This window comes from Antrostomus carolinensis, unplaced genomic scaffold, assembly GCF_000700745.2.
Source record: "Antrostomus carolinensis isolate BGI_N321 unplaced genomic scaffold, ASM70074v2 scaffold5336, whole genome shotgun sequence".
In the NCBI taxonomy this organism is placed as follows: Eukaryota; Metazoa; Chordata; class Aves; order Caprimulgiformes; family Caprimulgidae; genus Antrostomus; species Antrostomus carolinensis.
Genome location: NW_010321110.1, coordinates 36724 through 60363, shown reverse-complemented (window position 1 = coordinate 60363; position 23640 = coordinate 36724). Strand labels below are relative to the sequence as shown.

The window sequence follows — 23640 nt, the reverse complement described above, 5'->3', positions numbered from 1 at the left end:
GAGATAGAGCAAACTCTCCTGAAGCCAGTTTTAAAATTGTTTCGCACTTAAATGTGCTGATTTCAGATAAAGATTGGGTACAAATCTTAAAGCTTAAAATATAATACAAGGTTAAATTATGTCAGTATCAAACACTTTTAAAATATTGTACTTTTTATATGAGAAATTAAGAAAATACGAAATTAACAATAATATTTGGAGCACGTATTTCATAATTTAACTGTACCCAATAATACAAAAAGGTGTGGACTCCAGTTTAGTAACCCAGAACACTGTTAATTAATTAAAAACAACACCAACAAAAAGCAAGACAATAAAGAGTAGACATTTTCAGCATCTTCTTGACTTTCACAGCTAAGACTGTGCAAGTTAGCCCCACTTCTGAAGATCAATAAACTTCACAGATCAGGCATGTAATTGCATTAGTTTACTGCCTCCTGTTCCGTTCCAATGCCAAATGCATCAGAGCATACTGTAAGAATTCACAGTCAATAATTATGGCTCGGTTAATGATTATATTATGCCTTGAGGTAAAGTGTTTCTGACTCTTCTGCAAAAATTTTTATTTTCTTTTTATTTTCTGGAAGGCAAATGCGTATTTTCATTAACCATCAAAATGCATTGTCCCTTCCTAAATGTCATCTAGCTGCTCTTCACAATATTTTTATTAAAAAAAAAAAATAAAAAATGAAGGTTTCACCCATTGTTTTTGTGATACTTCTGCATAAAAATTGGGTGGAAGGGGAATGAGCACAGCCACTTATGGTGGCAGAGATGTCATCTCTTGGGTGAGTAGCACATTAAAGTGGCCTTTGTGCCACTTTCAGTAGCACAAAACCATGTTACAGGAAGCCTTAGAGATGCTTTCTTCAGAAAAAAAAATATCTGGCGTCGTGTCATAAGGAAGTTATGCAACTTGTATAATCTCTTTTTTTTTTTTTCATTACCAAGACTTTTTATTTTTGTCAAATCTTTTGGAGACAAAGCCAAACTTACGTGCAATCTGGATGTTGTTGGGAGCAGTAAGAGTTGAGCTGCATCTGCAATGACAGTTGGACATTATTTTAATGTCGCTATAGTATCAAGACATATTTAACCTACCCAGTAAACCTGGGAAGAACGTGACATACGAAGCCAGTAAGAATATTGATTGCTCAGAGGAAAACACGTGCGTATAAGCTGTTGCGTTCCTGTGTTGAGCTGCCTGCAGAGATCCTGCTTCCAGCAAGTGCAGCAGGTGAAGCACTGAGTTCCTCCTGGAATATCCTAATGCTAGTGACAGGTTTCTTTAAAAATCTAATCCAGATCACTCTTGCAACTATTTCTTTCCAGAGCTTAGTTATTTCAGGCTTTATTAATGATACTAGTGTAGCCTTTACCCTCTACTTTTGCAAATGAAGCTTGAATTGCAGATCATGTAGAATAATAATAAATTAATAAATAACATTATTTAATAAAACAAACTTTTTATCACTGACCTGTGCTATGCTAATCCTTTAACAAGTAGCTGTTCCCTTTTACATTTGTAGTGATTAGTTTATTACTGCTGATTTTAAAAAGACGACAAATATATCTTCATATTCTTTTTAAGTCTGGCTACTTAAATTCAAACACATTACTTAAAAAGAAGATGAGAAGTTAGTTATTGTATATTCTGCTCACACAATGGTGCACTGGGGAGCGTAGCCTGCTTTTGAGCTAGTGCTTGCTAGGGAGATCAGTAGTACAAGTCCTATTCATTCTGTCCAAAACTGGATTATGTTATCAAAATGTGTGTGATAGCATGTGGTACATAAAGGCACAAAACTTTTTATTGAAAAACAGAGATTGTTTGGTGTATATAACAGCATCTGTATTTAGATGGATCTGTACTGACTCAGTAGCGTTTTCTGACTGTATAAGATTCACTAGATTGATAAATAATATCCAGTGGAGAGGTCACAATGGGAATCTTTGTATAAAAGTAAAGAAAACTTTTCCTGGTTGCAGAGTCCTTCGGCGTGTTGAGATGCAGTTGTATGTATCTGTGGTTGTGACGTGCTGTCAGCGCAGGTGTCATAAAAAGTGAGGCCAAACCTGTCAGACACAGGCGTCGGGGATATATCTACCTTTGAAACGATCAGTCTGGAGGAGACTGATAAGGCGACCAAAAGTAATCTTGAGTTGAGAAAAGAGAGAGAATAGCAGGATTTAAGATGATAGGGGAGAGGTGAGGTAAATAAGACAGACAGGCTTGGGGATGACAGGTTTGTACTTCTCGTGTTAATAAATAACATCCCACCTAATGCAGCAAAGTGTGTGTCTGGTAATCCCATAGTGACATCCTGGGAGCCCAGCCGGTGTCTGTGTGGCTTTGTCCTTGGTGGTGGCTTTTTGTGCTCCTGCCACCTTGCTCTCTAGGGAAGGGAGACAAGGGGTGGGGGGTCTTTTGGTCATCCCTATTGCACGTTGCAGTGTGTCTCTGCTGCTGACATCCCTCCTGCTCTGCTGCTTAACTTTGTGTGTGGGGTCTCTACCAAGGCTCTGTCACCTTTTCAAAGGCAAGAGACACCCAAGCAGAAGACATGCTGGTTGTATCCTTAGCAGGCACTGTCGTATCATGATGGTTAGAGAAACAAAACCATCGTCATCGTCGCATACTCATCTGATCCTGACTTACTTCAGACTGTAACACCAGCCCTGGAGTTGTTTGGTAGTTTGAGCTCTGGGGCAGAGCTATATGGGACAGTGATATATGTGACACCTACACTCCTAGTACCTGTTTGACTTTATGGTGTGAGGATGCCTCGCAGGTCCCGGGTGGCTGTTCATCTCCTGTTCTGTTATCAGGAGGATTTCTTTGGCTGCTTCCTTGCAGATCCTAAAGCTCCTGAATGGCTCAGATGTATTACACTTACCTAAGGGCTGTTTGGGGGTTTGGGCAGGGGGTCAGATGGGTTTGTTTTACTAATTGATTTCTGGTTTTCTCCCTACCCTGTACTTAACAAAGTATTTATCTTATGTTTACATTTATTGACTGACTAATGGGGAGCCACTGTTTTGTGCTGTCCTATCATACCTGTTAAAAAATAAAACCTGTTTCTTGTAGATAAGGTAAGAAACAAATTACTCTGGGGTGTGTTTGTCTGACATTTCATTTGTCTTCCAGACTGTGTAAGGGTAGTTACCTTCATGCCAAAATTAATTACGGACAACTCTGGAATTGCTTAATCTGTCAGGAGCAACAGGAGAAGAAAACATCTGTATTCAGTGCCAGAAGACTGGGTGAATAAGGAATAGATGGGAGTTTTTTAGGCATAAATGGGAGTTTTCTCACTCCTATGTTCAACTGATTTTCAGAGTTCTTACTGAAATGGATGTAATTTCTGCTTTCATCAAAATTGCTTGACTGTGTCTTAAATTAGCAGGGTCACACTGTAGCAGATGGTTGAAGAGTTAAACGGTTTTCCCTTTTTTCTATTGTAAATTTATTCACAAAGTGTACAATGCTTACAATAAAACTGTACCCTCCTTGGGTTACTCTCTGTTTCAAGAAGGAAATGCCATTTAAAATAATAAATCTTGTATAGGCTGGATATCATCTTATAATCTAAAGAATGTAACTGGTAACTACATAAATTGCTGTTAATATTCTCAGCACAGTTTCAAATGAATGACTTTATTCCTCTTAAAACCATTACTGTCTGTCTTTTTCACCAGTAGCCGTGTGTGAGGGACCGCTTGCTGTTTCTTTACACTGCTATGCTAAATACTCCCTTCAGTTTAAGTGCAGACAGTAACTTTATATTTATTTGTTTAGAATGAGTCAAAATCCATATGTGGGGTTGTGGCTTTCCTTGTTCTTCCCCTGTGAGTGCCACACAACGTGCCCTTCATCTGGTGGCAGGATTAAAGCGGGGAAGGAGAGGATTAAGAACACATTTACAGGAAGAAGTAAAAGCCTTTCACTAACTGTTGATTTAACAAGGCAATATCTCTACAGTCAGAAATTAAATTGTTAGCCTGGGGTTTTTCCGGAATAAGCTTCTTGGGTTTTTTTAGAATAGTTTTCTTTATATTACAGGGGGTGAGTGAGGTTTAAACATATCTTCTTATGTCCTTTTCCTTTCGTCAGGTTAAATCGAAGTAGGGTTTGGCTCAGTGTTAACAATACCCCAGACCCCTTTGCTTTTCTCCATCTCTTTACAGAAACACTAGGTGTGGCACGCAGCAGCTATCCAGCGAGCACAGGGTGGAGGGTATTTCTGTTCCATATACTGCTTTTATCTGTTTTGACTGTGATCTCATGCCTGGACTAGAGGAGTGCAGCCATTCCTGGCAGCCTCCAAACCCCCGTGTGTATTGAGTATCTTCCAGTGGCTCTGTGCTCGCCGAGTCCTCTGAGCTGCCACGGGAGAAAGGACTCCAGAGGAAGCAGAGCTGGCCAGCAGCAAATGACATTTCTGTCCAGACCCTACAGTGGTGGCCCCAAACCTACCTTTCCTTGGCACTCCAGGGAAGGTTGGGTCAAGCCTCTGCAGCTCACTGAGCATCAGATCAAAGAAGTGCGAGACCACTGTCCCTCTGTGTGACCCTCTCACTACCTCAAATTTTATTTTTTTTAATCACATAAAGCACAATTGCCAACACCACATGGCAAAATGATTCATCTTCTCTCTATTGTTACTTGCTCAAGCAATGAAAGTAGTTATGTTAAAAGAGGAATAGTTTTTTAATTTGTTATCTGACTGCTGGGTGTTCTTGGGTCATTCCTGTCACATTCTCCTTTGTAATCTGAAGAGCTAAAACATTTTATTTAATAAAAGCCAGAAATGTGACATCATTGCACTATTCCAGGAGCTGAGACTTGAGATAAATGCAAAGTAGATTTGCGTGACTAGAAACTTGTTATTTGTTGCTGTAGGCATTTCGATAGGAATCGGAGAATAAAGCTGGGGGGAAAGGCTCCACTGTGAACCATGTGTGACATTTCATGTGCTATTTGCTTGTCTCAGTAATAGCTATTTTGTAAAAATCTTGCTGATAGTTTATCACATTGCACTGATCTGCCTAAAATGAGAGTTGTTAATAGACAATGGTATCTTGGCAGCTTGTTGTATCTTCTGCTTTTGCTCCTTCACTCCAGCTTGTGTTTATGAAATTGCTTTAAGGTGTGTTTTGTGTTTGATGCCCTGACTGGACCTTTTCTGGGGGATGTGCCAAACATGTTCTGGGTTTTATGATTAATAACAGTATTAATACAGTGAAGAAACCCAAAACCCTTCGGAATTTTTCATGTGCCGCTTCTTCCTGAGTGTGCCTGTGTTAAGACATTGAAAAAATTACAATGTTAGAATTCATGTGTTGTTGATAGTCTTCCACTCTCAAAAATAACTCATTACATATTGTCTCCTTATGATCATATGTCTGATGCTGTATTTATTATGTATTCATCAGCTGACAACTGCAACAATTAATTTTAATAATGTTTCTAATGCTGTACTTAGCAGGAATTATTTTATAATCTGAGCTATAATAATTGGAAGTACTTGCTTGGAGGTGGGTAAACAGATTATATTCCTCTGTCTGTTTCAGGGTTTTTAAAGCTCTCTGTGTAAGTGGTTTCAGGTTTACAAATTTTTATGTTTTCATTATATAGGGAAGTTATCTACTGAGGGAGGCTTCTAGAAAAAAATATTTTGTACGTCATTGGTCCACGTGTTTTTGGAGGGTGAGCAAAACGCTGGTTTGGTTTCTCAAAAGAATTTTGTACAATAATGGTTCACAAATGTATTTTCTGGTATAAACAGGTGTCTGTTGGAATTGAGCACTTTCTCAGAGTAGTGCAAGAGAGAATTACTGTTGGTTTTCAGCACTAGAAGTTTTTTGAAGCATACTATACATTATGCTTTCCATAAGTGCTGACATTTCATATGCTTTTGTAACAGAAGTGTCTTTACACATTGTGGATCTGATTAATATGAAGATAGGATGTAGAAGGGCTTTGATTGATTTAAGCTTTACCCTTTATGTGGGACCATCACTTTCTGGGCTTGAACACAGGGGCACAGCTTTGCTCTGTAATTAACCCTACTAGGCAGAGTTCAGTGGATGTGAGATGATCCTGTATTTTTTTTTATTTTTTTTTTTTTTTAATCTTAAGAGTTAACATTACATTTTTGACCTTGTTGAATAGTGGATTTTTTTTTTTTTCTGTGGCTCTGAAAATGCTCCTGTAATCTTCTTATTTCCAAAAGATACTAAGGAGCCATAAACTTAAATACCATCAGTAGGCTCAGTAGGTTCTCTGCGTCTTGGAAAAGGTATGTCTTTGGTGTGTTAAAATCCAAATTCTCAAGGAATAATAATAATTGCAAATGGGAAAAACAAGTGTTTATTTTGTTTACTTAAACTTTTTAATTGGTAACAAAATGTCTATTTTTTTCCCTTTCAATCTTCTTATGGTTTTTGGCAGCTGTGACCCTGCAGAGTTAAAGGGGCATTTTAGAAAGAAAGGCAGAGAAACAGGTGAATATGTTTACCCAGCAGGACAGCCTAATGTGTGGGATTTTTTTCCCCTCTTTAAAGTGGGAACTAACAGCAGCTGAAAGCTGTTGTGGGGCTTTCTGCCAGGCTTTGGTGAATGACGCTGCCCAGTGGAAAGAGCAGCCCATTGTAGCTCTGTCTTCTGGGGTTCATGCTTCATCTAGCAGGAGACAAGTTGAACTGTAGCTAGACATGTCCACGGGTAGAGAAAGCAGGTTGTGTTCCAAATGTCTTGTTTGCTTGCTGTCATCAGGAGTTGCACTGAAATCTTCTGGTGTTTCTGCAATCAGACCTAAATTGGAAAATAACAGCTGCAGATTAAGCAGTTGTCAGGCTTCTTCCAGCCTCAGCAGTTGATGCTGTGTGCACACGTGTGCACACACTCACACATGTATGCACAACTTGCCAGCTATACCTTTAGGTTTATATATTTTCTATATATCTCTGAGTTCTGAGCAAAATAAAATGCAGTTGTTAAAATTTGCTTTAAAATTACATGTTGTGCACTTTTATAGGAAGAAAAGTAAGTATTTTCCTCTTACAGTTAATCTGGTTTGAGGTATCCTTAACTGGCAGAATGTGTAAACCTGTGTATTAACAATCATTATTTAATGCATCGTTGTTCTGGAATCATGAATGGATGGAAGGAATGTGCCTTTGAATACCTTTGCACTTTTTTCTGTGCAGATGTATCTTTGTATCATAAAGGCATATATTGCTATTGAAAACTGCTTTATTTAAGAGTTGTGTAGACATAGTGCTTAGGGATATAGTTTTGTAGAGGACTTGTCAGTGTTATTTTAATTACTGAACTCAATGATCTTAAAGGTCTTCTCCAATATAGGTGATTCTGTATTGTGCGATAGTCTACTTCATGAAGCAGAGACTACTTGGTCTCATTTCATGTTATCTCCTGGCTACTTACTGAGTTTCTAACCTGGTTTCTGGAGTTGTGCAGTTTATCTTATTAATAGCACACCTTTAAAAAAAGTTGGTCCCATTCAGCTAGAAGATTTTGATGTGATGATTTCATTTCAGGAAATGGAATAACCGGTGCCTGCTGTGGGTTCTAGAGAAATGCTGGAAGTGGACTTGTGCTAGATGGTGGCTTGTTAAAAGATTGTAGTCTTATAGAGAGGATTTGCTGCAGAAAAATATTTTGGTAGCTAGTTGATGAGCTAGATTAACAAATATGTAGTGTTTAAAATGTGTAAATAAACCCATCCTGTTTTGATTGAGGTGGGTTCACTGTTCCATCAGCAGAGCTGAATAAACAGTAATTTTCAGATGGAGGGCAAAGGGGTAAGGGACAATAATCCCTTTAGTGGAAACAGCTGCAGCTGGAGATGCATGAGTTTATAGGGTGAATTTCCAGGTAGTAGCATATTTGAAAGCAAAGCATTTGGTATGTCTCTTGAGACTTAGGGCTGGGGCCTGAGCCGGTAGAAGAGGATAAACCTATTTGAGTACTGAAAGGTATGACACGTCCTCAGAGACGTGCAATGGTGCTGACTTGCCAGTCTTCCATGAGAAGATTTTTATAACCAAGGAGGAAATAGGCTTCTCAACCAGCTACTTAACTCTTTAAGAAAACTCCTACATATGTGACCTAATTTTCAGTGCTCGTAATTTTTAAGTCAAAGTTTTGTATGTCTAAATATGGATCTGGGATTCTAATGTTAATCTATCCCATCCTTTAAAAAAATGAAATCTTTGCTGTGGGTAATTTGGTTAATTCAGTTTTTTCAATTGCTGGTAAGTATACTAAATATATACCTAGAGAGGGTAATTTTGTTCCTGAGTTAAGAAATGCATCCTAGCAACGTCGTGTACAGTAAGCTGTAAAGCTATTGTTGTCTTCATACAAATGTGTCATTAAACAGCATATCCTAATATAGTGGCCAAAGTGATAAGATAATGCAGAACAAGATTATTCTCATTTCCCATTTCTCAACTCTGTAAATGTTCACATCTGCCTCTGGATAACAGAGTTACACAAAATCTTCTCATAATGGTTTTTTTTCCCCTCTTATCTATTAAAAGAGCTGCTGTTTTGTTCCTCTAAAAGAGAGGTGATGTATTAGTCATGAAGAGTGTGAGTAATATTGTTAAATAAAATTTAGAACCTAATTATCGGGGTGCAAAAAATTTCACCCATTTTTTCTAATAATTTGTGCTTTTTGCTAGCCTAGAGAGCAAACGTATGGGTACAGACTGCTAAGTCATCTCAGGTGACACTACTTTTATATAAAAAAATTTAAGACTTGAGTACTTCTATATAAAAAAAATTTAAAACATGAGTACAAGGTAGCAAAACACTTCCGGCAGATAGGCTATTCCACTCCCTACTCACCATCTGGATATTGTGAGTAAATTATTTTTATAAACCCATGCTTCTGGAATATTTCCTCTTTCTCTCATCATGTGCAGAACGAAGGGCTGGGGAAGGTGTATGTGGTCCAGCTCTCCTCTCAAGTTGAATTCTTTCTTCACTCACGATGTATTTCCCTCATCAGTCATTTATTTGGTCCCAAAGCTGAAATGCATTGTATTATTTGTTCTGTGATCCTACAAGCTGAGTACATAAAGTAATACAGGATGGTGGAATAGTGGGTTGGAGTTGACAAAGGGATATTTCGGGGTAAAATGTGGTAAAGGAAGAAAGAAGATGTGAGTCCATCACAGACTGAGGTTGCCGAAGGACAGTTTGTAGTGGGAAGAGGAGGGTGGTGAGAAAGGGTGGTAGAAAAGCTCCAACAAAGAATGGTAAAAAAAAAAAAAAAAGTATAGGACCCCCCACCAGAATCAAAAACCAAAGCAAATCGCAAAACCTCAGGGCAAAAAAAGGCGGCAGAGGCAGGATTTGTCAGTTTTGACAGTGTGGAGTTCACTGAGAAAGATAAAGAAGCAAAGAGGTTTCTCTTTAAAATAAACGTTTTTAAGGACTTTATCTCAATTCATAGCGACAGGCAGATATTTGGGTGACTGTAGCCTTTTTGCACTCTCTGTATATATCAAGACTCAACATTTATATGGCGATACTGCCGTTAGCTAAGGAAATTTGCTATTTAAAACAGTACATAGAAAAGATGCTCCCACAAGCAATTCAAAATAGTGGCTTAAGTCTTTTTGCTTTCCTAAATCCTGTAGGCACTTTGGAAGATATTGCTTACATAAATATAACAGCTAATACTGTATTTTGTTGACGAAACTATTAGCTTCACCGAAAATGTGCTTAGCGTCTTCCCTTGTGTTCTGTGTTACAATGATTTCAGATAAAGTGAATTTTTAAGCTTAACCACATGTGATATTTATTTTAATTGGTGATCAGATTGAATAAAATTCACAATTTGTTTCACTCAATATTGCATGCATTTCTGGATCATTATTTTCTTCAGTAGCAAGGCTCACAGTAGTGTAGTTTTCATACTCCTTTTTGCCTTCTAACACACCCCGAATTTCTCAGGTTTCGTGGTAATTGTTGCTTTGTAGTTAAGTTTTTATTAAAAGCAACTTGATTAAGCATCTAACCAAATTTTAGAAGTTCAATGAACGCTATCCTAGTTGTCTTTGTCCATATGCTGGAAGAAATGGAAGGAGCTGATCTGCATTTAGGTGTGTATATTTTTGCTTAGAAGGAGCTTTATTGAGTATAGTTTTAATTAGGGTTGGGGGTGAGTTTGGAGTTTGCGCTGAGGTGATGTGTTACTGCTTTGGGGCAGTGGAGTTAGGGAAACTGCTCGTGGGCACACTTTCAGCCAGCATAAAATGTGGAAAAGTAGAAGCCTCCAATGATTTCACATTCATAAGAACAAGTACTTTAAAATAATATCGCATATGGATTTGCACTTGTGTAATATAGGTCAGTTTATCAGAATAGATGCGTGCAAAATTTGTAACTTGCCATTGCAATGTGTTGCTCCAAGGAGTAAATGCACACAAATTGATGAGCCTTTTGCTGTTGTGTTTTTCTGTCTTTCGTAGAATTCTGTCTGTGGTGGAAGCATCAGTGCATACACAGCAATATGGGCTGTTGGTCTGAACTTTTTGGGGGTGGGTGGGTGGAGGAAGAAGTTGAAGAATGGGCTTGATGCACATGAGACTGCAGTGAAATCATTACTGTGTTCTAATATTTACTTAGATTTGTTTTCTCGAGATACCTAGTAAAACTCAATTCAATTTATCTTTACTTTCCCAAAAACACAGACTTTACAGATACCCGTGTTTAGTGGCTGCTGCTTCAGGTATAGTTACAATTACCAAATTTACTTTTTTGTCTGTTTATACATTTTTGACTGTAGCTACACTGCTAAAGCTGTGGTTTTACTTTTTCTTTTTCCCCTGGCTAAAAAAATCTGAAGCTACTCTGTATGGTTCAACTTGATTAAATATATTTAGACTTCCAATCCCCTGTGAATTTTACCATTTTGATATTTATCCTTTTAATGAGTGTATGAATGTCATATGTGTTAATGTCACAGATTTTTAAGAAACTTGGGATGAAATGTTGTGTCTGCATAATTTATGTTTGTTACTGAGAATACAAGTATTCCTGTCGTGTTAATAACAAATAGACCATCTGCCTCCCAGAATTCCTCCATCTTGTAGATTGTTTATTAGATGACTGTCTTTGTAATAGGTACAAGAAGCAGTGCAGGATGACCATGCCAATATTTTAATTTTCTGCAGTGTAGATACATGACTGTGTTCTGGATGTGCATACTTGGTGAAAACCTGCTCCACAGCTGAATTTCTGAATTCTGTTTTGTGTCCTCGTGTCTGTCTCTAGCTTCCTTAGCACCACACTAAAAGCAAACTCAGACTCAGAATCATCATATCTTTGCAGGAAGAGAGACAAGATAATGCACTGAAATTTACCAGTGATATGTAATGATTCTGCTTTTTTAAAATTATTATTTTTTCTTTGAAGATTTAATTGATCCTGCAGCTTTGGAATAGAGCACTTTCGTCTTTACTGCCTAGCAACAGCCACCCCCCTCTGGCCTTTAGGTTGGAACAGCACTGTACTACAATAGCCCATTTGTACCTGTAGTAAGCAATTCAGGTGATTGCACATTAAAGTATGTTGAATACTAGGGGACATTTTTCAGCCTTGATTCCAATTCCTGAACATCTGCATATTGCTGTTGTTTTTGTCGTTTATTTGTGCTTTATTTATTTTAAAAAAAATGGGCCTTGCAGTTTTAGTTAGATTGTTAGAGAGGCTGAAAATGAATTAGACCATTTGAGTATTACTTCATAAAACCACCACTCGCTGTTCCTGGGATGCTACGCATTCTTTATTTTATTTTTGAATAAAGAAGAGCCAGAAGTCCAGGGGGAGTCTAGAACAGGCAAGAAAATATGAGTAAATAGATTGTTTTGGGAGGAGCAAGTTACACTTTTGGGCTTGCAGAGTGAAAGGAGGGAACGTTGTACACCAAAAACTCTAAAGGAGAAAGGTGGAGGAGGAGCAAGTGAGGTCCCTCTCCAGTGACTTTTCTAGAAAGCTCTGCGCTCTGATGTCCGTGTTTTGCCCTCTGTGCCTCGGGGTTGTACTGTGGCTCGTGATGCACTTTACTGGGGATGTGTGAGCTTTACAGAGCAACTGGTTTGGATTTTGTGTCACAGAGACTGCTGGGAGGAGGTGAAGTGGGTAGATGGACTTTCAAAGTGACAGAAAGGACTTTTTTGGTATGGATCTGAAGTGGGGTAAGCAGGTTGTTGCAACAGAGAGAGAGAAAGAGAGAGAGAGAGAACGCAAGTTTACTGGACTAAAAGCAAACTTACAGGACTCTCCTTGCAAAGAGTGATGACTTTGGAAGCCAAATCTCAAAGCAGCTCCAGACTTGAGCTTGGTAGATGCTTAGAAGTGAGCAAGCAGATACTTCGAGTTTTCCCTGCTTTAAAAAGTTTATCATTCTAGTTTAAATCCTTGTAAGATTTACTTTTTGTGTCAGAGCCCACTTGATGTTTTGGAAAGACTCACTTCAATGAAAATACGCAGCTCTGGCCAGGCAAAGTTGCTCTCTGCACCCAGTGGTGCACGATGAAGTCTGGTGTGAGACAGACTTCAAAACAATTGTTTGGGCTTTTGTCTTTCTTAACAGTGGATTCTCAGCACTTTGAAAATCTGAACTATTTTGTACAGTATCTAAGGATGTGTTCAGGACCATTCCTCCTTGCAGCAAATGAGTGATGAAATGAGGAGACCTCTTTGAGGTCAACAGAGCTAAAGGACTCAGTGAACTTACTGCAGAGGTACGGAGGTGAAATCAGAATAAAGGACAGTGGAGGAATAATAATTGACTTTTATGGAAGCAAATTATAATTGGATACTAATCATTCATTTTCATTGCAAGTGACATATCCACAGTGTCCTTTTGCTGGAACTGAGTTTCAGGAGGAATGGGGACATGCTGGAAGAGGGCCAGAAGAGATCAGGGAGGGAATCAGAAATTTCAGGAGCAGGAGCTCTGAGGAAATAGCTGAAGAGACTTGAGGACGTTTGGCTTAAGACAAGATCACGTGAGGGAAGGCTGTAAGAGCAATTCTTAAGTATGTTAAAAAAAAAAAAACCCAAACAAACCCAAAACCAACAAAACTGTTGCAAAGAGGAAAAAGATTAATCTGTTCTCAACATCAGTGGTGGAAATGAGAAAATAAAGTGAACTCAAATGCAGCAGTATGTGGGTTGATTATTGAGGTTGATTATTGAGGAGTTCCTATATGTGGAGCAGGGAGTTCCTCTGTTTGCAACAGGGCAGGAAAAGGTCTGCCTGGAGTGTCAGCCGGGTGAGCTGAGCCTGCCTCCAACCAAGTGATCTCCTGTGGTCCCTTCCAAGTCTCTCTTTTTATAAGACTTTTATACTTGTTTTTTTTTAGAGAGGGTTTTTTGTATATCCACCAGCAATTTGATTTGCGGTATAGCATAAATAACTTCAGCACACTGTTGTGGTTATCACTGTTGATTTCCTCAGCTGTATATTAGAACTGAAGGGTCAGTTCAAAAATGTCAGTATTTTCAGATAAAAACAAATTCAGCTGAAATGCCATTCAGGTGGTGAGATGGAGAGTATCTGAACTAAGCCATGTGATATGACATTCATGATAACATTTTCCTTGCATAAATTGTATCCTTTATCCCTTTTTTTTCCTGCAGTCTTCATTTTAACTAATACACCTTTTTCGTAAAACATCTAAGCTGACATACCAGCTAGAAATCTCTTTGGTTCCATTAGAATTGCTCTAGTAAATTAACATACTGATAAGAAAATGAGACTGGTAACAGAAAGGTTTATGTGGCATCATCTTGTGGCTATCTTAGGCTTTCCTGTATATAGGGTTAACTTTTTGAGATTCATGAGATAAAAGGAAGGATTTACCTCCTGTTTAATTTAAAAAATTAAACATTTATTTGGGGATTTATCTAATTCCAAATAATCCTAAATCTTCAAATAATAGGTAGCTTTTCTAAGCATTGCTAAGTTTTTCTAGGATTTCAGGTTAGCATGCCCTCTTAATTCCTCCTTGTCCTTTGGGAACTGGGATATTATTCACAAGTTAAATCATACAGTTCAAATAAAGATGTCCAGTGCTGTCAGAATAACACTCAGCATTCAATCTAATTGCTTTTTAGTTCACAGTATAACCTAGTGATTGGCAATTGAAATGAATAAAATACTACCAGTTGGGCAGTATTGAGATTTTTTTTTTTTTAATCAGCAGATTTTCTGTATAAAAAGCAAGGTTTCAAGTTTTTTTGATCAATCGGTTTTCTGTATAGAAAAGTGTTAGTGAAACATCTACTGCTATTCACATAGGTACATAAATGGTCTCTTGCTGTAAGTAAACGTAATTGTCTCCGACAGTAAAAGGTACCACTTGGACTTGATTATGCAGCTGGTCACATTTTATTGAGACACTGACATATTCCCTGTGGTCTGGGAAGAAAAGATGATGATATCATTGTGAAGTTTTGCTGGGTCAGTGCTCTGCCTGTGAATACAGGGTTATATGCAAACACTTTCAAGACAAGAGATTGTCTTTTTACTGTCCTCCTTCAGCTGCAGCATGCATTGCCCTTGGCATCCTCACCTCTTGGAAAATACAGGGCACAGTTGTTTGCGTCTCGGGACCTGGTTCTTTTCTTGCATTAGCAGAAAATAGTAAATCCCTTTGATAAATAATTAGACCTTGTGATAGTTTAACTTAGCTGGCAGCCAAACAAGACACAGCCACTTGCAGCCCCCCCTCACCCCTTTCACCCCCACCCAGGGAATCAGGGAGATAATTGGAGGGGTAAAGGTCAGGAGACTTGTAGGTTGAGATAAGAACAATTTAATAATTAGAGTAAAAATAAAATTAAAATAATAAGAATAATAACAGTAATAATGAAAACTCTCTATATATGAGTGATGCAGAGTATAATTGCTCACCACCTGCTGATAACGATCCTGGAGGAACGAAAAGGAACCCCAAAACCGAAATTGCAATTCTGGAAAAGCGAGCCCGAGCAATTCCCGAGAGAATCCCCCCCTTTCCAGTCAGCCCCAGTTAATATACTAAACATGATGTGATATGAGATGGAATACCTGATTGGCATATCGAACTGTCAATTCTGGATTTTACTGACTACTACACTTTTCTCCACTCCCTCCTTCCAGTCCTCTGCTCTTGGAAACTGCCCAAGCACAGTGTCCTTGTAGTTATCAACATTGTTCTCATCACAATCCTCACTAAAACCAAAACACAGGGCTTTCTAGCTACTGAGAAGAAAATTAACCCTATTCTAGCAAAAAACAGGACAGTATCCACCCCTTATTCCATACCATTTATGTCACATTTAAGTTCCACATTTTTCTTTTTTTTTTTTTTAAAAAAAAAGATTCAATATATTTACATATATGCATATAGGACAGACCTATAAACTGAAGAAAATAACCCTTAACTGTATTTAAAACAGAGGCTAAGATAAACTTGTATGTCTAAAATAAATGTTTGGGTTAAGTCATACTGAGCACTATTTTATCTTTGGACATATACAAGTTTATTTAAAATACTTTAGATGGAATTGTGTGAATATATAGATTGTGGTGTTATACACACTTACAATCCTGTATACCACAGAGTAAAGCCTCTCTTTTGTGACTGAAACTTAGAAAATACGGAAGTTAATAAGAAGAAAAATAGTGGTGGTGAACTTACTGATTTTGAAAGAAAATGACATCATTTTGAGAGATCTTCTTGCAAACAAGAGATTGTTCAATGAAAAAAAAAAAAAAAGGTTTCTTGTGTAGGTACCTTAATTCTATGTATATTTTGAAAGAACTTTTCTTACAGTCAGTTCATCTGATGAAAGCAGTTTACTGGATTAAAACCAAGAAAAATATGAAGGAATAGTTAGGAAGAGGCAAGATTTGCTTGCTTTTCTAAAAGGAAGGCCTTTCACCTAAACCCACGTATCAACAAAAGGGGCAATGAGTCACGGCGCTGACTTCTTTTGTGCTGAAATATACAGTGTAACAGATACCTCATCTCTCTCTCGTCCTTTGGCATCTGGAATTAACAGTCTTTGGGACTTTGAAACATAGCCCATTTGAGGGTCTGGAGCTGTCGTTCTCCATATTAAGGTTTCTGTGGTTCATTAACTATTCTGAAAATGGATAACAATCACCATCCTTTTTTTTATGTGTCTCCAGAACAACGGGAGAGAAATGCTAAATGACATTCTCATCTGTCTCTACACTGGATAATTAAGCAAGGTGTATGTCACAGAAAAGTGAGTGCTTTAAAAAAAAGAAAGGTGAAAGTTGCTTTGATAACTGAAACCTACCCATGAGTGTGATTTAGGCAATCTGATTTCTGTTCCTAGCTCTGTCACTGCTTGTCTGTTTGCCCCTGAGTGATTTGCTTATACTAAACATTTTCAAAAACTTCCACACTTTTGTGGTTTTTATTTCTTGGGCATCTGTTTTAATATCAAAGCCTTTCATATTTTGCCTACATGATTTTAACCGATTAAAAAGCAGTAATTTAACAAGTTATTGCATGACTGCAGAGCTTCAGCTGATTACACATGCTCATAGTCCATTGCAAATTAACATGTTTAGAAAACCTTCACTTTGGCCAATGCATTTTACTGTACTGTTGTGCTCTGTTGATAAGCCAGCTCATTCATAAAGTACTACAGTCATGTTGATCTTTTGCCATCTGTTTTCCATACTGCAAATAAAAATTGTATTAAGAAGGTCTTTATTTTTGAAAATCTGATGTATTCAAAACAGTTTCTATTAAATTTACAACCCAGATAACATACTTTGTGTATGTTCAAAGTCTTCTTGGCTGACTTGCAAAGGATCTGAATTAGCTAAACTGTTCAGTTCTTTGCCCAGCAATTTCTGGACTCCAATGCGAGTGCACATATGCAACATATTTTGGACCTTAGATGAAGATTTTTGTGGCTGGCACTTGCAGATGCTGCTGATTCATTAAATACTGAGAGTATTCACTATGTTGCTCTAGAAGACCATACACAGAAGAATGAAACAAGAGTCTTCCTTGTGCTGGGATGCAACTTACACCTATGATTGCTTCTGAAACTCTGACTTATAATATCAGGAATTACTGAAAATCAGAGTAAAAAGATTCAGAACAGATACAAACTCTCATAATTTCTACATGGTGAACATGTGCTGAACTTCTTTGACTGTAGTGGCTTTGCAGACAGCTTGCTTGTTGACAGATATTTACCTTTCAAAACTTGGATGCCTTGGTTTAATTGAGGTGATTTCTACAAAGGTCAGTTGATAATTTGTTGGTGGATCTGGCCACATACTCTGTGTTGTGACAGTTTAACTCATTAGACTAACTGATAAGTCACATGACTGCTTCAGTTGCACTTACATCATTCAGTAACAGTTTTCATCAATTTTCCTTCTCCATCAAAATGTGATGTAATCAGTAGTTTTCCATTAATAGACCATTAAAATGTGATGGGCCTTTGAAGTTTAAGTGAACATGTAGATCATACTGTTAACATTAACACTATTTTAAAATATTATTATGTTGTTTCTCTGTCTGATGCTAGAATAGGCAAGGCATCAGGTTTTGCCATGGGTGTTTGTTTCCACAAAAAAAGATGGTGTAACTGGAAGAATTGTTGTTTATTAAACAAATGGATCTGAAAGAGCCTTTTTCAGTTTAGAATGGCATGTTATTGCTGAAAAGTAAGGTGAATACTCTCTAAGAAGTCACAGGTATTCAGAGCTATAGATTTTTTTTCAAAAATCTTTTAAGCTTAAAATAGACTAGAAGTGGAGTTCAGGGATTTTGTGAGTGCTTGCCCTGTTTTTACCCTCTTCTGGGCAATCATTTGATAGACCTTTCTTGGACCTCGTATTGGCTGAAGTGATGTCCTGAAGCGTTTGGAAGATTTGGATGCTGGCTAGATGTCAGCATAACTGACATCCAGGTCTCTTGGAAAGCTTTGGAAAGCTCACCTATGGCCAGTTTGTGACTTTGCAGTGTGTAGTGTAGAGGAACAATGAATTGCTTATTTTCCAATAAACTATGGAATTAAAGAATCAGTTATTTTTCAATGCCTTCCACCATCTGCCTTGAAGGCAAGTTTGGCTGGCATCCTGATGTTGGCAAATGAGATTTGAATTATCGCTATTAGCTTTATTTAAAAAATATGTGGTAGCAATATGCTTGGTAGTCCTGTAGTGAGGAAAAAAAAAAAAAGGTACAAATAGCTAAGCTTGGAAGCCAGCATGGGCTGAGATCTGCAGATATTCTTCAATCCCATGACAAAACTCAGGAAAATGAGAGGTTTGGCCTGAAGCTGTTGCGCATGTAATTATATCATGACAGGAGAGGGCGCATATGGTCAGATACTCCTGCGAAAGTCTAATACCCAGGTGGACCAAAACATAGTACAGAAGCGCTATGAAGTTTTGTTTAAAAGGACTTTTGTACCTGCTTATGATATAATTTCCTAAATAGAAGACTCAAGTCCCTTTTTATTGAAAATACCCAAAAGTGATACCCAAAAAGTTCAAAAGCATGTTTTTGCTAGAGAACTGTGCAGCCAAATCTAGAGCTGGGTTCTGTTATCTGACGTTACAAGTTTTTTATGGTTTCATGAATTACATTTATTCTGTGTCTTTGAAAAGTAAAAGCTGTCATAAATCATACTCCTGAATAATATCTATATTGTAGGCACTATGTAGCATTCGTAGAGATACGCAGGTGCAGATCTGTAAATGCTCCCTTTGATAGGCAAAGTGATATGTTGTTACCCAAGAATGAACGGGGGTTTAGCTTTCCCGTCATTAGGACAGACCATGCATTCATCACTGTGTTCTGATGAGCTATGTGTAAATTTTTTCTGTTGGGCAGAACTGGATGACAGTGGAGGGAGGACTGGCAAAAAGCCCTGGCTCCCAGGATATCTCCATCTCCAGTGGAGAGGTTGCTGTGGGTGAGGAGACTGCCTGTCCAAAAAACAGGCAAATGGAAGAAGCAGCATCATGTCACTTAGTGGCTGACCCATCTCTAGTGTCCAAATGTGATGTTTAACCAGAGCTTTCCATTGCTTTCGTGCTGTGGGCCAGTATTAGTTTGTTTGTTTATGATCTAGGAAGCACATTGGAGAAGCCTTACCTGTTAGTTTTGGTCATTACTATGGTCATTGTGTGACAATAATAAACACAGTGCCATATTTCTTGAATCCCATGACTGCCACAAAATTAATACTAGTATCAGTGCTAAAAATATGCCCAGAGTATCCAGAATGTATAGAGATTGATGGTAGATGTGATAAAGGACAGGTCACGGATCTGCTTTCTGGAGCAGTTGCTGAGCCTTGCAACTTTACCTGGAGAGCCTGAAGTGGTTCTGGATCCTGTCCTGCACTCAGCTGCATGTAGTCAACTGCTTACATCATGAAAATGTTTCTCTTACATATTCTAACCTCCTGATAAATATTTATCTTCTCTTGGACTTGGATATATATATATTTTTTTTTTTTAATTTATTTTGGAATCAGCAGATTTGTGGCACTCATTTAAGATCATGGGAAATCTGATCAGGTAGCTTGGAGACCAACTAGTTGAGCACCTTAATTAACAGGAACATGTAAATAAAATTTAAGCAGATGTGCCTTGGGCAGGTGGTATTTCCTGAACGCATTCAGTTTGTTGTGTGTACGCGCTATATGCGATGGGTACAAATAAATACCCTGACTGCAACGGCACAAAACCACTTGTGCAGATGCGGAGCAGTTGGTCTGTGCAAGTGCTGTGCACTCGCCCGGCGCTGGTGGAACTGCCACATCTCAGCTCTTAATCAACTGAAATGGGTTCTGAAATCCTGAACATATGTAAACATTTTTAAAACTCAGCCTGGATAAAGTTTGTGAGTAGGGAAAAATAAACCATGCATGGAAGCCTGTGAATATAATAACCCCATAAGATGTGTTTCTTGCATTCTTTTTTTATTATTTGCTACCAGTTACTGTTGGAAACAGCGTATTAAGAAAGGTAACATTTCGATCTGATGTATCTTTACAAAAAACGTTGGCTGGTGAATACCTTGCAACTCCGAAAATTTGAAAACAACTACTCAGCTGAAAAAATAACCCATAAAAATTCCAAAATTATATTTATTCTTAGCTCACCTAAAATTCTAGTAATTGCTTTATCAACAGTTTCAATGAACTAAAAGAAAATAAAGAGTAAAAAATTACAGTCAGAATTTGGGAATAAGGAAATTAGTTAAACTTCTAGTTCTGCAAAACTGAAATTTAGCTTATTTTTTTTAATAGGCCATTTCCCACTCTCATTGCAGTACAGACATTATGTCTTTAAAGGGAAAAAAACAAACAACACTTCAAGTTCTTCAGAGTCCTTGTAGATTTTTAAGATTAAATCTGTAGAGTCCTACTGCAGTTTTAGATTGTGGGGTTTTTTTGGTTGGTGGTTTGGTTTTTTGTTTTTTGGGTTGTTTTTGGGTTTTTTTTGGAGGGGGCGGTTTGTACCAGTTTAATAGGAATATCTGATAAGGAATTGTGTCATAGAGTTAAGCTATTCCATTTTTGGATTGTTAGAATGACCTTTTGTAATTTTTCTGTATCCTTTAAGCTGTTTTCCTTTGTCCCAGTGTATCACCAGTAACAAGCAGCTGGTTTATTTGCAATACCTTGTTCCCTGCTTTAGCAAGCTGTGTTAAAAAAAGTGCTGTTATAGCAGATGACTTTCCATTAAGCTACTGCAGCTCCATGTTCCCCATGGTTGCTAATTTGAAAATGAAATTTCTCTGTGTGTGCATGTGTTCATTTATTGTTTATAACTGTCCCACAAAGATTGGTCTTTCGAAGCTGTAGAAATCCTGGCTTTATAACAGATGTATCCTTGTCTTATTTCAGATTATTTTCCTAGCTTTAGAACTTTGAACCTTCAACAGTCGTGGTCTAATTCTCTTCACTGACTGGGACATCCGGCTGATCAGGCAGTAAAATATAACTTAGACTTCTTGTTTACACAGGAAATCTGAGAACATGTCTTCATAAACATTTTCTTGATCTTGTCATCTTATCAAAGTGGGAAAACTTTACCTTGTTCGAGTGAAGTAGGGTATGCTCTCTGAGTTTTCAGCATGATTTTTTTTTCAGTTCAGAAACTTAGTGTATTTGAGATGGAGCAGAATACTCATAAAACAGGTTTGTGTCCTGTTTTAATGTATATTTGTTCAATATCTGATCTATACTAGAAAATAAAGGAAAATAACCTGTGGAATCTCTTTGCGAGCATCCACTAAATACACACTATTATTCAGACTGTTACTGTTCTATTTATTAGTGTTGGTTCTAACTTGTGACCAAATCTTAAGTCTGTGGTGGCTCCACTTGAATAAATCCTGTAGATTTACAGCAACTGAGATGTGCCCGTTAACTTTGTGGTTATTCTCATTGACTGAACCTGAACAAGTAGCTAAATAAAGTATCTTTTTAATGTAAGTAAGGGAATCAAAATTTGGCTGACGTTATTAAAGGCAGTATTGTAAATGGAAATTGGCAATCACATCGGTATTGATTCCTACTGAGTATGCAGCTGCTTGCAAAAGTGAGGAATATAATCATCCTGAGAGCCTGTTTCTTTCCACTGCTTAAATCTTACTACTATGAACCTCAGTGCCCTGGCAGTTTTAGGAAGCAAGTTAATTGACGATTTGTAGAGAAGGACTCTAAAGTGCATGTGGAGTATTGGGATTTTTCAGGATGGACTGTCAAACAAACTTTACACTTTTCTTAATTTGGTCTGGTTTAGGAAATACTGTTTTTATGTGTTATACTTGCTATTCAACTAGTATGCAATAAAAGTGAGTTAAGTTACCTCTGACTTTAAGTGCATGCAGTCAGCAGAATTATATCAAAGACCAAGTACAAGTCAGTCAAAGTAAGAAATCTGGAAAAAAAAAAAAATATTGCTGATGATGTTCACAAGGTTTATCAAAGTAGTCTAATATGTGCAGATTTATTGTAATATATAATGTGTGTTCATATTTTGCAATTTGATTTTAACATGCTATAAAGAAATTATGGAGTAAATAGTGAGTGTACTCATTCCTTTAACTTAATCAGATATGTTGTCACAAAAGTTTCAAAGACATGCTTATTTAATTATGAAGTAGAAAGTAACTTTACTTCTGTTACTAAGGGAGCAATTTGCTTATTGTGTCTTCCTCTTCTTTTAATGTAGAATTCCTTTTTATTGAAATGGAATAATTCTTGTTGCAATGTGCCATAACCTTATTGGCCTGGGATAAGTTTATTGCAATTATTTATTCTATTAATGTTTCTATAACCTGAGGGAAATGTGAATATTCTGTTAATGATTGTGTTAAACAACTCTGTATTTCTGCACTGCCCAACTTTATGTCATTACATTAGCAAGCAGGGGAGATGAAATTGGAAACTTGTAATATACTAGAGATTGGATTAAGTCGTCTGTTTTGTGCAGACTACTTGAAGACTTATTTTAGATAATTTAAAAATATTAAATCTGCAAGACAATTATTCCTCCTGACAGGATCTCTGAAGTCTTTAACATAAGTCCAGTGTTCTTTTAAAGATTTTGAACTTTGTACAAAACTTTGCTGTTGTGATGTGAACTGGGATACAATGTATTTCTTTAATCAAATAATTTTTGCTTTTTTTTAATCCTTTGGGTGTTGGAGTAACTATTTCATCCATAAAATGTGATAATAGATATTAGAAATGTCAATGTAGTATATAATGTTTGAACCATTTCCAGGCTGTTATAACTTCGCTTTCTGGATTTTTAAGGTTTGATGATGTCTAAGCAGTAAATGCTCTTTTTTTTAAAAGGTGTCTTGAACCATAAGATAGTTTTGTTGGGGTGGAGAAGGAAGTCTTTGTGCTTGCTTTTTGTCATAAGCTTTCCTTGGCAGAGTCCTCTCTGGGGTTAGTGCAAAGCTCATTGGAAGCAGTGCTGGTACCTTCAGCCAGGATCATCCTGCCTGCGGCTTCATGGCTGGGTTCTGGAAGGCACAGGAGTGCCTGTAAAACACTTGATGGGATTCTCAAACACCTATTGCTTGCAATAATGGTTAAAAAAAAAAAAAAAAATCCATATGTTATTCAACCATTGTTTTTGATGTGTGGAAGGCAGCCAAGGTATTTTGAAGGTTCTATTAAGGACCCTAAAGCATCTAAATATAATTGGCCTTTTTGTGAAGAGAAGGTTGCAAACAGTTTCAGGCAGTCTTAGTATCTCTGTGCTTGGAAATCAATACCTCTGTGATCCTCAGTCTTGCTTCTCAGTCTCAAGAGCTTCACAGATAAAAAAAAAAAATCATCCAAATTCAGCAAATATTCTGTAAGCTTTTTTACTGCATTCAGATAATAGTTTTTATTCGTGCCCTGCTTTGCTTACAGAAGTGCTTGTATGGGAAAGCCTTTAGTTGTCCCTTCATCATGTCTGTCCTCTAAAGGTATCATTAAAGTACTCTACATCTAGAATCTTTTGGCATTCACTGAGGAGAAGCGTGGTCCATCAGTGCCGTCACCATTTCCATCCTGTAGCCCATCTG

The 23640-nt window shown here is 37.5% G+C and overlaps 1 protein-coding gene across 1 annotated transcript in view; it reads left to right on the top strand.

Annotated features, from left to right (window-relative positions):
* The window catches only part of LOC104526360 (inactive N-acetylated-alpha-linked acidic dipeptidase-like protein 2), a gene marked incomplete at its 3' end in the record, with an annotated part of 69587 nt that overhangs the window by 23829 nt on the left and 22118 nt on the right, over positions 1–23640 (top strand). The window lies entirely within an intron of this gene.